General features: G+C 43.8%; 1 long non-coding RNA gene across 1 annotated transcript in view; it reads right to left on the reverse strand.

Moving 5' to 3' along the window:
* Gm34184 (predicted gene, 34184) overlaps positions 1-15,314 on the reverse strand; it is a 64,138-nt gene that overhangs the window by 4,737 nt on the left and 44,087 nt on the right. Inside the window, exons 3-4 of the long non-coding RNA NR_152790.1 lie at positions 13,145-13,244; positions 2,264-2,378 (exon numbers count right to left, since the gene is read on the reverse strand). This is a non-coding gene — a long non-coding RNA (predicted gene, 34184). The remainder of the gene's footprint in view (positions 1-2,263; positions 2,379-13,144; positions 13,245-15,314) is intronic.

Below are 15,314 nucleotides of genomic sequence, written 5' to 3' on the forward strand. Positions count from 1 at the left end.
TCAACATTTTTCCCCAAATGAAAGATAAGAATTATTTTTTATACCTTAACACTGAAAAACCCCTTTGATATAGTTCATTTTAAGTGGATTGCTCATGTGAACTCTCTCAACAGTTTGCACTTGAGTTTCAAGATGCCTTGAAATTTACTGCAGGCAGGATTAGGTGTTAAGATAACTAGAAGAAGAAGAAGAAGAAGAAGAAGAAGAAGAAGAAGAAGAAGGAGGAGGAGGAGGAGGAGGAGGAGGAGGAGGAGGAGGAGGAGGAGGAGGAGGAGGAGGAGGAGAAAACAAAAATTTCCATCATCCTCCCTATGACTGAAGGTTACCTTCATTTCTTGAAGAGAATCATCTTGTTTGTACTCAAAGCCACATGGACACATTGCATTGGTAGTGAGAAAACACCCATGAGACCAGAAGAAAGCAAAGTAGATGGATTAGGAAGGAGTTCCCTCACCAGCATCTCCTGAGTTGGGAAAAAAAAGCAGTTTCTAGCTTTGGAGTAACATATGTATATTAACTCAGAATCTAAAATGATTAAATTCAAGATGCTACCCAAATGTCTTCCTCTGCCATGACTGAAAATGTGTATTCTTTCTTATTTTTTTTAACTAATCAAAGGGTGACTAAGAACATACATTTTGTTCTAAATCTTGCTTTCTTATTCCAAAGTAGAACTCAGGTAACTCTCTAAAAGACATTAAAACTTATTTTTATGATTTTGGCGATTGATACACACAAAAATTGGGAGTTGTTCTAGGCAGAAATGACAAAAACAAATGGCTGAAGAAATGTGTTTTGTTGTGGGATCTTGAGAATGACCATGGTTCATACCAGAGAACCATGTCCACAGGAAACACTCTGTTCCATGTCAGGAGACAGGCAAGAGGGTCACAACTCTTCAGTTCATTCATTTTACATCACTTTTTGTCACTACTTATCCTTTCTTGAACACTCCACATTTTGAGGCCACTTCATACTAATCTTTTATTTTTCTGAAAAGAAATCCTGTATCACACTGCACTAGAATCTTCCTGATGACTTCGAAGGGGTTAATATGCACATCTCATTAGAAAATATTCTACATGAAATCCATTTCCTGAGTCTTCCTACCTTCCAGGGTGTGGCTACTCCCCCACCCCCTTTTACTCCTATCTGCCCTCCTTTGCCCAGTTCTCATACCTGCCAAGGACTAGTCTTGGCTTGGATAGAAGTTCCGGAGGAAAGAGTGTTTGGGAGTGGCAAAACCAAGACTCCAGGTCATTCATGGGTATAAGCTGACAGCTCTGTGTTCTGTTTCTGCTGCCTGCCCAGATAGCTTAGCTCTGGAAAACCAAAGCCCAGTCTTTTATTTATATCAATTCAGTCATCTACTCCAAGTTCCCTCTTGATTATCCCACGATTTAACATTTTATGAACTTAGACCATAGATTCTTAGAAAAGACAACAAATACATTTTTTTAACATAGCAATCAAACTCAGAGATCTGCCTGCTTTTGTAAGCAAGACAATACTATAACTGGGTGGGATCCTGTTCTGAGATCACCACTCCCTAAAATCTCTTTATATCCTTCTTTAGTATCTTCCTGACAAGCTGGCTCATAGTGCAGCTGCCTCTGCTCTTTTGTCTATGAAGTCCCTCATATAATTCATTTTGCACAGTTGAGAAATCCTGTTTATATATTTTCAAACTCATGATTTCAGAGTTCTTTCCCACAGCCTTAAAGGGTGTTCTGATGGTCGCAGCATTTACCATTTTGCTGAGGAGCATAGATACACTCTCAACTCCCAAACTCGTGCTGTTTTTAATTATTGTAGAGTCATTAACCTTGGCTAGGAGAACATCTCCTGAAGGAGAAACATAAAGTAAATTATGTACATTATTATACAAATAAGTCTTACTCCTAGCAACTGCTAACACTCATGGAGGCCCATGCCTGCTGACTCTACTTCAGGGGTGGAGACTGTGTCATACTTGCCCTTGTGAGGCCATTCAGGACTCAGCACATACCCTATTAGCACCCACATCTGTATTGGGGTATTTCTATCATTCACTATATAGCAAAACCTTCCTAGCATCTGTTCCAGCTTACACATCGCTACAAATTATTTAATAACTTTGCTAGTGCATTATTATACTGTGAATCAGAATCTATAGAATGAAATACCAGGTGTCCTTCTCTTTGTTACATGTGTGATCAGTGAACCAGCAAGTGGCTATCTGTGAAGGGAAAGGAAGAATTAAATGGTGAAAAGTCATGGGTACCTTCTAGATTTCTTTTCTGAAAGATCAGTCCTGCTGCTGGCAGTAAATCCCTTTTCATTCTCTCCACCAGCTGTATCTGGAATGTCCCAGAAGCATAGAACTCGGAAGGTATGAACTGTAGGGAAATGCAAAGCTGAATAGTGGAAGGAAGGGAGTTGAGGTCCATGGTGAATTTGCAACATTGTCAGCTCTGCATTCAGGCAGTCACTGAGTGTTAGCCAGCTCTGGAGTTCTGATCATACTGAAGCATGAAAGAAACAATGTATCTGTCCTAAAACAACTAACCCCTATTTCTCTCAAGTGTGGATTCCTGGGTCATCTAGGGTTTAGCTGAAGTCATCTGGTCGTGGTTGCCCTCAGTGGGTTGCCTTAAGGATCAAGAGGTCTCATTCTGACAGGAGTAACCACATGAAGTATACACACTTTAACCTAGTAAGAGCAGAAGTACAGGGAAACAAGTGTGTGAGCTCATTTATAAACTCTCCCTGTTTCATGGCTGCTCATTGGCAGGAACAGGTCATGTGGCAAAACCAGCAGCAGGTTGTAGGTACTTTGCCTGTGGTAGTAGGTGGGAAGTCTTGGCATATTTACATCGAGAACTAGGAAGAGTAACTCAGCGTACCACACACAAGAAATTGAAAATGTGCAACTGGAGTTGAAAAATAGGGAATTCACACTAGACGGTGGAAGCTATGGGTATATTTGACAGTAAGTATAAGGGGATTTCTGAATGTTCGGCCTGATCCTGAAACTTCAGACTATGCCACTTTGAAGAACCAGTGAAGGATATGGAAAATGAGGAGAAAATTGGGAAGTTAGGACCAGAAATATAAATGATTTCAATTAACAAAAGACCCCATAAAAAAGCATTCCATTGTCTCAACACTCAGCATCTCATGGTTTCCCATCTCTTCCCACCTTCTAGTTTCCATCAAACAAGAGGACAGAGCTGGGGGGTGTAGCTCACAAAGCAGAGGTTTACTGCATATTTACAGGCCCTGGGCCTCATCTCCACAACTGCATAGACTGGGTATGGTGAACCCCTGGAATCCCAGCACTCCAAAAGGCAGAGTCAGGAGGATAAGAAGGCCAAGCTCATCTTCATCTATATAGTCAGTACCTTCCAGGCTAGCCTGGACTACATGGCACTGAATCCCCAAAGCAAAGCCAACAATTATACACAATGGAAGAGAACCAAAGTATCTGCTGAAGTCTGATCCCATTTTTGAATAACTTGATTCTTATTATAATCCAACCAAGTATTTTACAGAGGCACAGTAGAGTGTCTTCACTTCTAAGACAGACGTAAGGAAAGGTTGTTCAACATTCTACAAACTTCCCAACATACAGACACAGGCATCTGCTTGAATGTAGCATATTTACTATAAAGTGTCACAAGTATATCATTAAAGATACCCCAGGACCAGTTGTGCAGGATGATGCAGCCCAATCCCTGTCTGACTCATCACTTCCTAAGCCCTGGGAGGACCCAGACCACAGCTGTGTAGGAACTTCCATAGCAAAACCATAATGGACACTGCACAAATGACCTAGTTAAGCTCTGGGGTTTCTTGCAACTAGGAACATTGGACAGATTTCCTTGAGCCTTGGAGTAATGAAGGCCCACTTGTCTTTGCACACATCTCAGAATCTGGTGAATGACTCTACATGGAAACTATTCTCTCAACTCACTTAGCACCAACAGTAGTGTGGGTGGTGGGCTTTGGAAAAACCATTTTCAGAAAGGCCAAGTTTTCCTTCTTAGATATGACTTGAGAAGAAAATGAGAGCTGTTCAACTTCATCAAGCAGTTATTTCTCCTTTGAGAGATGTAGATAGTCCGTCCATGAGGTTGGAGATCGTCTACATTTGCTGATGTGCAGTGCCTGTTATCAGTAGGTCACCACTACTTTCTCCTGGACCAAGACTGCTGCCTTTGGTATTTAAGAGCCAATGTGAACCAATGTCAGCATCCTTTCTTATCCCCTGTCTTCCTGTTTGACTCTTCAGTTTTACATCTTCTTGTCACTGGCCTACCTCATCGTCTTTTTACTCTCTCTGCTTTTCTGTTCCTGTACTTTGTGTCATTAAATGCCCCCCTCCCCATTCTTTTCATGTCAGAAGGCAGTCGTTCGAGTGGAAGGTGTTTGGTGACTCAGTTTGTGTGGGGAGGGCTTTCTCACCACATTTGGTACTTACCCCTTTGTGCTCTTTCTTTTTGCCTTTGACCTTTCCTTCCTCCCAGGAAATGAGCTCCTGGCAGGTGTCAAGTTTACATCCATCCTCATTATAACCTTGGTTTGTAACTTGGCCAAGCCCTGTGTGCCCTTCGATGCCTAGTACCTGCTTATTGATTGGCTGCCTGAATGTAAGATACCTTTCTTAGAGACATTGTAACTTCCCATGGAAGGACAATCCTCAGTGCACTATTGAACTGAAATATTAATTTGGAGTTCAGAGATCAGGTGACTCTGGGGTCGTTAAACTGATCTTTCAAGAGTTTCCTCTGACTGATGAGGGACTGAAGGCTGAGGAAGATGTGGAAGCATCCCTTCTGGTGTTTCCTAGAGATGGAAGAAGTGTTAGTTTTCTGAGGTGCTCAGATACACAATGAGTGACAGGGGAGTTAGTATAGGGGACTTGGCTGAATCATGGAAATACACCAAGAGCACTGGCTCTGAACCTGTGGTCCAACAGTACCAGAATCTCCGAAAATCTGGGGAAAATGCAGATTCTTAGGATCTACCCCAGATCACCTGATTTTGTTTCTTATATGGGTCAGAGTCTGAGGGTTGCTAATGCAACTGAGGCTTTTCTTTCTGAACCAAAGCAAAGGTTGCTACTGGCATGCACTATAAAATACTTTCCTCAACTGTCTATAAAGACACTCTTTTGAGGTTAATTTTCCCAGGCAAATGACATATATGAATGACACATACGTCAGACAGTTTCAGAGAAATCTGACTCCAGAATTGACCCTCAGCCTGTGATTCCTACAGTAGAACATTGCAGCCTCTATTCCCTTCCCAAGTCTATCCATGGGAAGAGTATTTCCCTCACTGCACAGGTGTTTGTGGGATTTCTCTGCCTTGGCTTCCTCAACAGGAGAGACATCAGACACTCAGGAATGGTTTCTGTTCACAGATTTGGGTGTGAGGTTGTAGAACGCTACTCTTCCCAATATGGAAGATGCAGGATGCAGCAATTCTCAACCAATTAGTGACCACACAGCTAGTTGTTTTGAGAAAGTGATCTGTCTGCAGAAGGCATCAGGAAGTCAACCCTCTCCCCCAGTGTCATCAAGACCTGACAGGATTAGAGATTAGACAAATGATCTATTTAATCTCTGTTCACTGACTTGACGCCTTTTCTCAAGGGCACAGCTGATTTCTTTGTACTGTGGATCTTGTATTTCTTTTTTCCCCAACATATTTTTATTGATTCTTTGGGATTTTCACACTATAAGTCTCGGTCACTCATTTCCCTGTCCTTAATGTCCCCCACTGCTCTCCCAAAGTCTTTGTGACCGCCCACCCAACAAAACAACAACAAAATCAAGCAAACAAACAAAAGAACAAGTTCAATTTCAGTAACTACATACTCACTGGAACACGATTCTTAAATGACTCCAATTTCTTCTTCTGTCATGCTTGTATTCCCTTCTTTCCCTTCTAAATGCTTCTTAACTACTTAGATGTAGGCCTTCAGAATGCCTGGTTCCTTGATTTGGAATTGCTTATTCTATCTATCTATCTATCTATCTATCTATCTATCTATCTATCTATCTATCTATCTATCTACCTACCTACCTATCTATGCATTCATTTAATCTATCTATCTATCTATCTATCTATCTATCTATCTATCTATCTATCTATCTATCTATCTATCTATCTACCTACCCATCATCTATCTATACATACATCTACTTAATCTATCTATCTATCTATCTATCTATCTATCTATCTATCTATCTATCTATCTCTATATATCTATGTACTTATGTCTGTCTGTATCAATCAATCCATCCATCCATCCATCCATCCATCCATCCATCCACCCATCCTATCATCTATCAATCATCTATCTATCTAGGCAGAGTGTCACTATGTAGCTCTTGCTGGCTTGAAATTCTGTATGTAGCCCAGGCTATTCTCAAACTCACATAGATCTTCAACATGTCTTCTGCACTGGATTGTGACTTGTATGAGGTAAAGGTCCATTTATGACTTACTTGCTCCTTGCTGCAACACCATGGTTTATAGCAGAGCCTGGAACATGACAGGTGCTAGATAGTAGTTTTTTAAACTCTATGACTGACAGAGTGATGTGATGTTAACATGTAACTTACAGAAGCTCATCTCTTAGCAGCTCCATGCCCAAAGTCATATAAGAGCCAGCACTAAAGAACTGATTTTTGGTATCTTTGCGGCATCTCCACCCACTGGACTGCCTGCCTTTAGCCCCTGAACTTGAAGACTTTTAGCCCTTCAAGATTCTAGATGCAGACACTATGGAAGACCAGAGGGTTATGCATTTCCCAACTCTAAGGGCTCTGCTCAAATAGTGTGTGATATCAATAGCTCTGGTGGAATAATGAGGTGTAAAAGTCCCTGCCTGCTCAGATGTTTCCAGCACCAGGAAGATCTTCTACAGGTGGACTCATCTCCATGGGGCAGGGATTTGGTCTCACTCAGGGCATACAAAAGTGTCTGGCTTTTAGCAAGCAGACAGCAAATATATTTTGGATGCACAAATGAAATTCTCAGTCTTAAAATGACATTTTTTTCTCCACAGTCCACATTTAGTTTCCTGTTGGGTGACTATTTGTGTGGGACCATATCAGTCAGTTATATCACAATTATTACCCAGTTTCTAATGATTCTAGACCTTGATTCTCCTCTCTCCCTCTATCTCCCATCTCCCCTTCCCCTTCCTCCCTTCTCTCCCCTCTTCTCATTCCCATTCTCTCTCTCTCTCTCTCTCTCTCTCTCTCTCTCTCTCTCTCTCTCTCTCTCTCTTTCTCTCTCTCTCTCTCTGGAATGCAAGGGAAGGGCTTAAGTTAGCCTATAATTATAAGATTGAAGGCTTTAGGCTGCTTCTGTGCCCAGGTGGATCAACTCTCCATAAAAATATGTGGAAATTGTACACACCCATGTTTTAATGTGGCCTGAAAAGTTTTACTTTGGGGTGTGGTGCTTGCAGTTTAGGCCACAAAACACAGTTTCTGAGAAATGCTGTTTTGAGAGAGAAGGCTCTGGAAACTTGGCTAGGAAGTGTGAATATGCTCCAGTGGAGGACAGCGATGCTGAGATGCTGCCAGCCCCTCTGTGAGCATTAGTCACAGTCGGGCACCAGGCGGGGCTGGCTTGACTTGGACGGAAAGGTGGTTCTCCACACTCTGTGCCACAGCTTATGGTGAATTCACTGCTGTGCATTTTCAGTAGAGGCATCTGCGGTAGATGGATGCACATTCTGTCTGTCTCAGGAGCTGACTTAGAGCTCCCTTCTCTACATGAGCTGAAGAGCCCCAGGCCCCATTTGCAAACATGCCCTGCGGTGTGGCCCGCAGAGTGGTCAAATGTGCTTCCAGTGTTATGTTGATGGCAGATATCTGCAAACTCCAGCCCCTGGACCAAGTGCAGAGTGCCTCATTTTTATAAATGAAGTTTGGTTTGAATACAGCCATGCTCATTGTTTACCTGTCTGCCTAAGGTCGGTTTCACTAGACAGAGGCAACAGCTGGTAGCTGGGGAAGTGTATGGCCCACAAAACTGGGACTATTTATTTAATCTTTAAAAAAGATTAAAGAAAGAGCTTGATTTAGGAGATGAAATTCCCCTTTGACCATGAGGAGTGTTGTATCCAGGCCGATTTGTTTGACTGCTATATATTAAATTTTTTATTTGTTTCTTTGTATTAGGGTTTCACTCTGCTCAAATTGGGCTCTATTCACTGAGTAGCTAAGAATGCCTGAGAACTCCTGGTCTCTGTATCCCCGGGGCTAGAATTGGAGGCATGTGCGAACACTCTTGGCTTCTCAGTGACGTATTTAAATACAGATTTCATGTTTGATTCATATTATTTAAGTCCATTTTTATTTCAAAGGTGTCCCCATAGAAAATTTAAATCTTTGATATGTAGTGAAAATATTTTTAGTAATCAAATAAAATTTTAAGGATAATTTAGTATTATTGTACTACTTAGCCCACTAGTAAAATAGGTAACTCTACAGGGCAACGTAATGGAATGCCACAGACTGGCCACTACTTAAACCATAGAAATGTATTTTCCATAGTTCCAGAGGCAGGAAGTTGTTGTTGTTATCTTTCCTGGCACCTCCTGACATTGCTTTCATGTGACCAACTTCTCCTTGTTCTGCTTTTTGTCTTTCTCCAAAAACATGAGTACCGAATTCCCTCTTTTTAAAAGCACATCAGCCAGACTAGGTTGGGCCCACTCTAAAATCTGGTCCATAATTTAATTACCTCGTAATGCCTGTATCATCAAATGCTGCCATATTCTGAAGTACTGAGAGGTAAGAGTCTCAACTGTGTGGATCTTGGGAGGACAGAATCCACCCCACAGTGTGTCCATAGCTCTCCATGCTTGTTTCTTTTCTGCAGATCCTAAATGCTGGCATAAAAGCACATGTGAAGAGATTCACAGCATGGGTCGGCACAAGTGGTGTGGAGCCTCATGGGTTTTGGGCAGTTGTCTGTTGTCATCTCTCTCCTCTCTATCATGGGAGCCATCGTGTGGAGGTGTGATGTAGACTTTTTGTTTGTTCGTTTTGTTGTTTTTCATTTCCAGAATTCAGTGTTTCTTGTCATATTGAAAATAATCTTAGTCTTGACCTGAGAGGCATCTGAGCTGCTCAGCCTGCCTGCCCTGCTGCTCCTACACCAACAGGTAGAGCTCTTTAGTTCTACCCCAGCCAGCTCATCCATTATCACAACCAGCATGGGGCAGTCAGCGCTCCCTGTCTCATGCCCTCAGGGCTGGCTCATCTGCACCCATGGCATCATGGTGCCTACTGTGCCTAGGTGAGGTGTAGAGCCTACTCTCCCAAGTGCTGCAGCAGGCAAAGGGCTAGGCCAGCTTTCCTATTATTGGGCCCTCAGAGCTAGCTCACCCCAACACCTACTCCACTGATGAACTTCTAGAGTGTGAGATACAAACCACAGGCTCTTCATGACAGAGGGCAACAACAGGAGTCCCAGTGAGGATCCAGTATTGATAGAGAAGCTGAAGCCAGAGGCAGAAACCCAGGCCAATGGTTCATTGCAACGAACATTTTTAAGCAAAGAAGCTTAGACAAAAGGGTCATAAGTGAGACACACTGTGACACTACAGCTTCCACAATGAGAATTTTTTTTCTTTTGTGGGGGAGGTTGCAAAGGTGGAAGATGGAGGGTGGATCTGAAGGGACAAGGAGATAAGTGAGAACGGACTGCATGGTGTGAAATTCACAAGGAACGAATACAAAGATTTAAAGAAATCTTAATCTAATTAATCCCAAGAACTCACACGTAATGTTATTCAAAGCAAATCAGTGGGTTTGGTCTTTGGGGGCTCTGATCTTGCTTTCTAATGCCTCGTGTGTGTGTGTGTGTGTGTGTGTGTGTGTGTGTGTGTGTGTGTGTGTATGTGTGTATATCTGTGTGTCTGTGTAGGCTGTGATTCGTGTGTCTGTTGGTTTGGATATATCTTGTAGCCTTAGATGGGGGATCTTTCTAGATATCCGCCTGCTCCTGAGGCCCAGTCAGCTCTTCAGAAAGTAGAGAACAGATGAATGCAATAGCAAAGGTGTTGATCATGCAGGACGCAGAACCACAGTTGAATGCATTACATGACCATAGAAGAGAAAGCAGGACCAACTGATACAGATGTGCTCAAAAGGTAGAAATTATTTAAGGTGCACATGGAGCTAGCTAATGAGTAATAATGAGTCCATAATACGATAAAGTCAAAATATTACTAAGCGTGTAGAAAAACAAAACAACAACAACAAAAAGAAGGTATGGGGAGGAATACAGTAGAAAAAGACAAAGATCCCTCCGCACACAGTGGTGAGCACCATGAACAAGCAAAGAACTGTGTGGATGGGAAATCAAAGGGGAAAACACTGAAGGTCTTAAAACATGATAAAACAAAAATGATAATAAAGGTGCAATTTTTATAAGTTAGGAGGAGGGGAAAACAACAAATCCCAGGTAACGCATTGGAACAGCGTCTTTCTAGGCCCTTGACCATTGGAGACTGCCAGTTACGACGTGTGTGTGTGTGTGTGTGTGTGTGTGTGTGTGTGTGTGTGTGTAGGGGGAGGTGAGGGGTGGGGATGGGTCAGTCGTTGAGTGTGCGCACTGCCTTCCTCAGGCTTTGCCTGTGCTGGGCTTGTGCCGCTGGTCAGCTGCCAGATGTTCACTGGGGGTCTCTTCTTTTTAGTAGCATCCTTCTTTGCATGCCGGTGTCTCTGATGGACACACTTTGCTTTCCAGTCTCTGAGACAGATAGCTTCTCTGACCTGCTGGTCGCCCTACATCATGCCTACTACCCTTTAGGTTAGCGAATGCTCTAGCTGAGGGGTGTTGCCCAAGCATACTGGAAAATGAAGAAGCAATCACGACTCAGATCTATATGAGTCGGGGCACAGGGTGGGGGTGGGGATGGTGTGCGGAATCTGTCTTTGTACTTTCCGAACGCCCTGTTCATAGTGCAGCAGGAAGGCGTCTGGAGCTGTCAGGTGTTCCATGAGCACTTCCGGGTTCTTATGCTCTATGGCAGTGGACTGTAGATGGGTGGTTCTAACCTTCATCTCCATGGTGACTCAGGCTTAGGCAGAGCAAGCTCCAAAGTTACTTTTAGTAGAGGGGACCTATCCATGGCCATTTGGGGCAAGATCATCTTTCCCTGTGCACTTTACGACTTGACCCAAGGACCCCCGTCACCAACATATTGGTGTGTCAGTACCTGGTCCTCACCTCCTAGTTGTTTCCCAGAGCTGTTTCATCCTCAGACTGTGTCAGGTTATGGTTAAAATCTCACTTTACCTTCTCAGGTCCTCAGAGCAGCTAGGCTGTAGACAGCAGGTTCCCTCTCAAGATGGGACCATCGAGCTCTTCGCTGTACTGGGTGACAGCATGGGCTTCCTCTCCCCCACTGACCCATCTGTTTCACCATGATTAGCAACAGGATTTGAGGCTTATGAGGGTTGTGGGCTACCTCGAGGGTAGCCCTGACAGACTCTTGTCACTGGGGGTACTTGGTTCCCTTAGATGAAACACTGCTTTTCTCTCTCTCTGCCAGGAAGCCCTACAGCTCAAGCTGAATTTGGCTCGGCTGACTTCTTCTTGGCACCCCACCTGTCTGTCTGTGCTTTTCAGCTCTGTTATATCGCCACCTTTGTGAATTTCCGGATGTTCCGTCTCGTTCTCTCTTTGGAACAGAACCTGTTTCTATCTTATTCCAAGTCTTCCCCTCCACAGGTCACATCACAGGCCACGGAGTCGTCTTACCCACAAGTCTCTGTGACATAGTCTTCTTAAACAGTCTGCTGATACATTAATTACTTTTCTAGAGCTGGTGATAAAAAGAGTTTAGGGGGGAAGAATTTGTTTTAGGTCACAGTTTAGGGGAACACAGTCCAGCATGGTGGGGAGGCTCAGTGGCTGGATCACTTGATTTGTGGCAATGGAAATATGATGCGGCTGATCATTCCACCACGGCAGACAGGAAGCAGAGAGCTATAGTCAGGAGCAGAGATTCGTAAAACCCTCAGAGGGAGGCAGAGACAGAGAGCCCAGAGCCCTGTCCCTGGAGTTATTCTAGATCTCATAGAGTTGAAAATTGAGACCAAATAAATACCTTTCTGTCCACAGGTGCTCCAAGGTCATTGCACTTGAACAATGCCTGGATTCAAGAGACAATGCTAGCTCATGGAAGCCCCATGTGGAAAACATTCCACGAGACAGGGTATCAGGAGACAGGAGGTGGGATGCTGCCTGAGTATGTGGAGAATCTCAGGGGGCAGAGTGACTGGATAGCGGTAAAGCAAGCAAGGGTTCCGATGTCAGGATAGTGCAATCTCTATGAACATACAATGAGAGTTCAGAGGAAACTCTCTCTAAACTTACAGGATTGTTACCCTACAATGCATCTTCATTCTCCCTTTGTTATCTGAATAACCAATCTCTACCACATATGTGTATTACCTTAGTAAGGAAAACACACACACACATATGCATACATCCCACATGCATACACACATATACACACATGCACACGCATACATACACAGGCATACATATGTGTGTTACCTTTGAAAGGAAACATACACACATGCACACACACCCCATGCACATACATATATACACACACATGCACATACATACAGATACTGATACAAACAGATACACATACGTGTTTTTCTCATAGGAGGAAAACACACACACATGCACATCCACACATGCACACACATGCATATACACATGTACATACATACAGACACAGATACAAACATACACATGTGTGTTTTTCTCTTAGGAAGAAAACACACACAAATGTGCATGCACACATGCACACACATACATTTACACAAGCACACATACACACACATATGCATATACACACTCTGCACATGTACACACATATATGCATACACATACATATATAGATAGATATAAACAGATACACATGTGTATATTACCTTAGGAAGGGAACACACACACATATGCATACCCCCCACATGCACATATATGCAGACATGCACACAGACATACATACACAGGCAAAAACATGTGTGTGTGTATACATGCATGTATGAATGCACACACATATGCACACAAGTTTTGGCATAAGACTTTACCCAGATCACATTACCTTTGCCCTGAAGTTGTCTTTGACCACAGGTGCCAGGTTGTTTGGACAGCCATCATGGCAATGTCTCATTCCAATAAGAGAATGATCCCTGGTTGGAAACCTAGAGGCGGCAATGGGGGGAAAGGAGAGGGGAAGAGCGTCAGCTCAGATGGTCTCAGACAAGCAAGGCAGCCCTGACTTATAGTCACTGGTGAAGGTGTTAATGTCTCCTCTCAGGTGCACCTCTCCTCTAACCATACTTGCTGACTGAGTCTGTGATGACCTAATTGGCCACAGAGACAGGAGCAGATGGCTCACCTAATAACAAGCCTTTTACATTCAGGGATGACCCCTTTTGGGCTTCGTTTTAGTACTGTGTGTGACCCTGTGGGCGGTTGTCATTAATCAAACATGCTCATTGAGTGTGCCAAGACTACTGGATAAATAGGCCAACAAGGCATGCTCACACTAGCTCACTTTGAACTCTGACTTAGACCCCGTGTTCCTGTCTCCCATTAAACACAAAGGCATGTACACACACACACACACACACACACACACACACACAGAGGGAGAGAGAGAGAGAGAGAGAGAGAGAGAGAGAGAGAGAGAGAGGTAAAAATTAAGGTCTTTATGTGCATCCATGCCTGACTAATTCTAGTAGCTAGATTTCACCCACTCACGCTGGCATGAGTCCCTGGTGGTTTGACAATTCCCCACACTAAGTTGGATCTCTCTGCTTCTGACTTTTCATTATTAGCAATGGGGGCTGTGTGTGGACCGGCTTGAGGGTCTGTGTGCCATGGAAATGAGGCCACAGACTTCCCATGTTTGTGCAGATGGGGAGAAGGGGCTCTGGGAAAGAAATACCCTCCTTTCCTTTCTGTGGAATGTAACCCCTTGGGGCAAAGTGAAGGTTGTGGTTCTCAGCTTTGCAAAGTCAAAGGTATCCATGTTCTAAACTGACACCAGTGTCTACCAGGGACTGTGGCGAGGAGAAGCATCGCAGCCTAGCAGCCAGGGAACAGAATAGACTGAGGCCAGAGGCCCGGGGAAGACCCTGTAAGAGCTAAAAACTAGAGAGGCTTCTGTGCTGCCACCTCAACTGTGAAGTCCTGAGGTGGGGAGTGAGAAGGGACACAAGTTCCAGGGACAAATCAAATAGGTCACTAGGTCAGAGGATTGTTCCCGAGCCAGTGCAATGAGTGTGTGTTAGCTCAGCTCAAGCAACACTCCTGATCAAACAATGCTATCGGGCAGAATATAGTTGCTCTTTGAAAAGAAACCTCCCCCCCCCCCCCAGTTTTGATACTTAGAGTCTTCAGAGTCCCTAATAAAAGAAGAAGAAAAAATACTGGATATTTTCAGGCTCCCAGTAGCCTCACCAACAACGAACACAGTTTTCTGAGTCAGGCAGATGGGCTGAAGGGTGAGGTGGAGTGGGAAGTCTGTCAACACAATGTCCCTGGGTCTGGTTGCTTCCCTTCCCGCTCTATTTTTATTATTAGGTGATTCCGGGCCATTTCCTGTTATTATTACACTTATTGTTGTCAGAGGAAGCCAATTCATTTTCATATTAGCCAGAGCAAAGCATAATCAGGAAGAGAATCTGCTACCAGAAAGGAAACATGGAACACAGACTGCTGCTTGACATTCCAAAGCCCGAGCTCAAATAAACAACATGGAACAAGCAAGAGAGACCAAAGGGATGGCAGGCAGAGCACCTCCCCCACCATAAACACCGGCACCTCAGACAACACGCACACGCACACACACACACACACACACACACACACACACACACTATACATACCTCCGACATACACCACATCACACATCCACATATGCATATACACCATGTGTATAACTTCCCCACATCATACACACACACACATCGCATACATACAGACCATATGCACACTGTGTGTGCATTATGTGCACACACAACACGCACCACGCACACAGCATACACGTACACCACAAAAACACAACACACACATGCCACACACATGCATACATACCATCATTCACCCAAAGAAACTGTCTACACAGTGGCTGAGCTTCCTGCCAGGGCCATAAAAACGCTGAGTCACCCCCAAGGAAAAATAGTCTGAGAACTACGTGATTAACCAAGACTTGTGCTCTGTACTTTTGTTTTGGAAGGAAAAGCAAAGAGGAAAGGGGAAGGTAG

The sequence above is a fragment of the Mus musculus genome, chromosome 10 (genome assembly GCF_000001635.26).
Source record: "Mus musculus strain C57BL/6J chromosome 10, GRCm38.p6 C57BL/6J".
In the NCBI taxonomy this organism is placed as follows: Eukaryota; Metazoa; Chordata; class Mammalia; order Rodentia; family Muridae; genus Mus; species Mus musculus.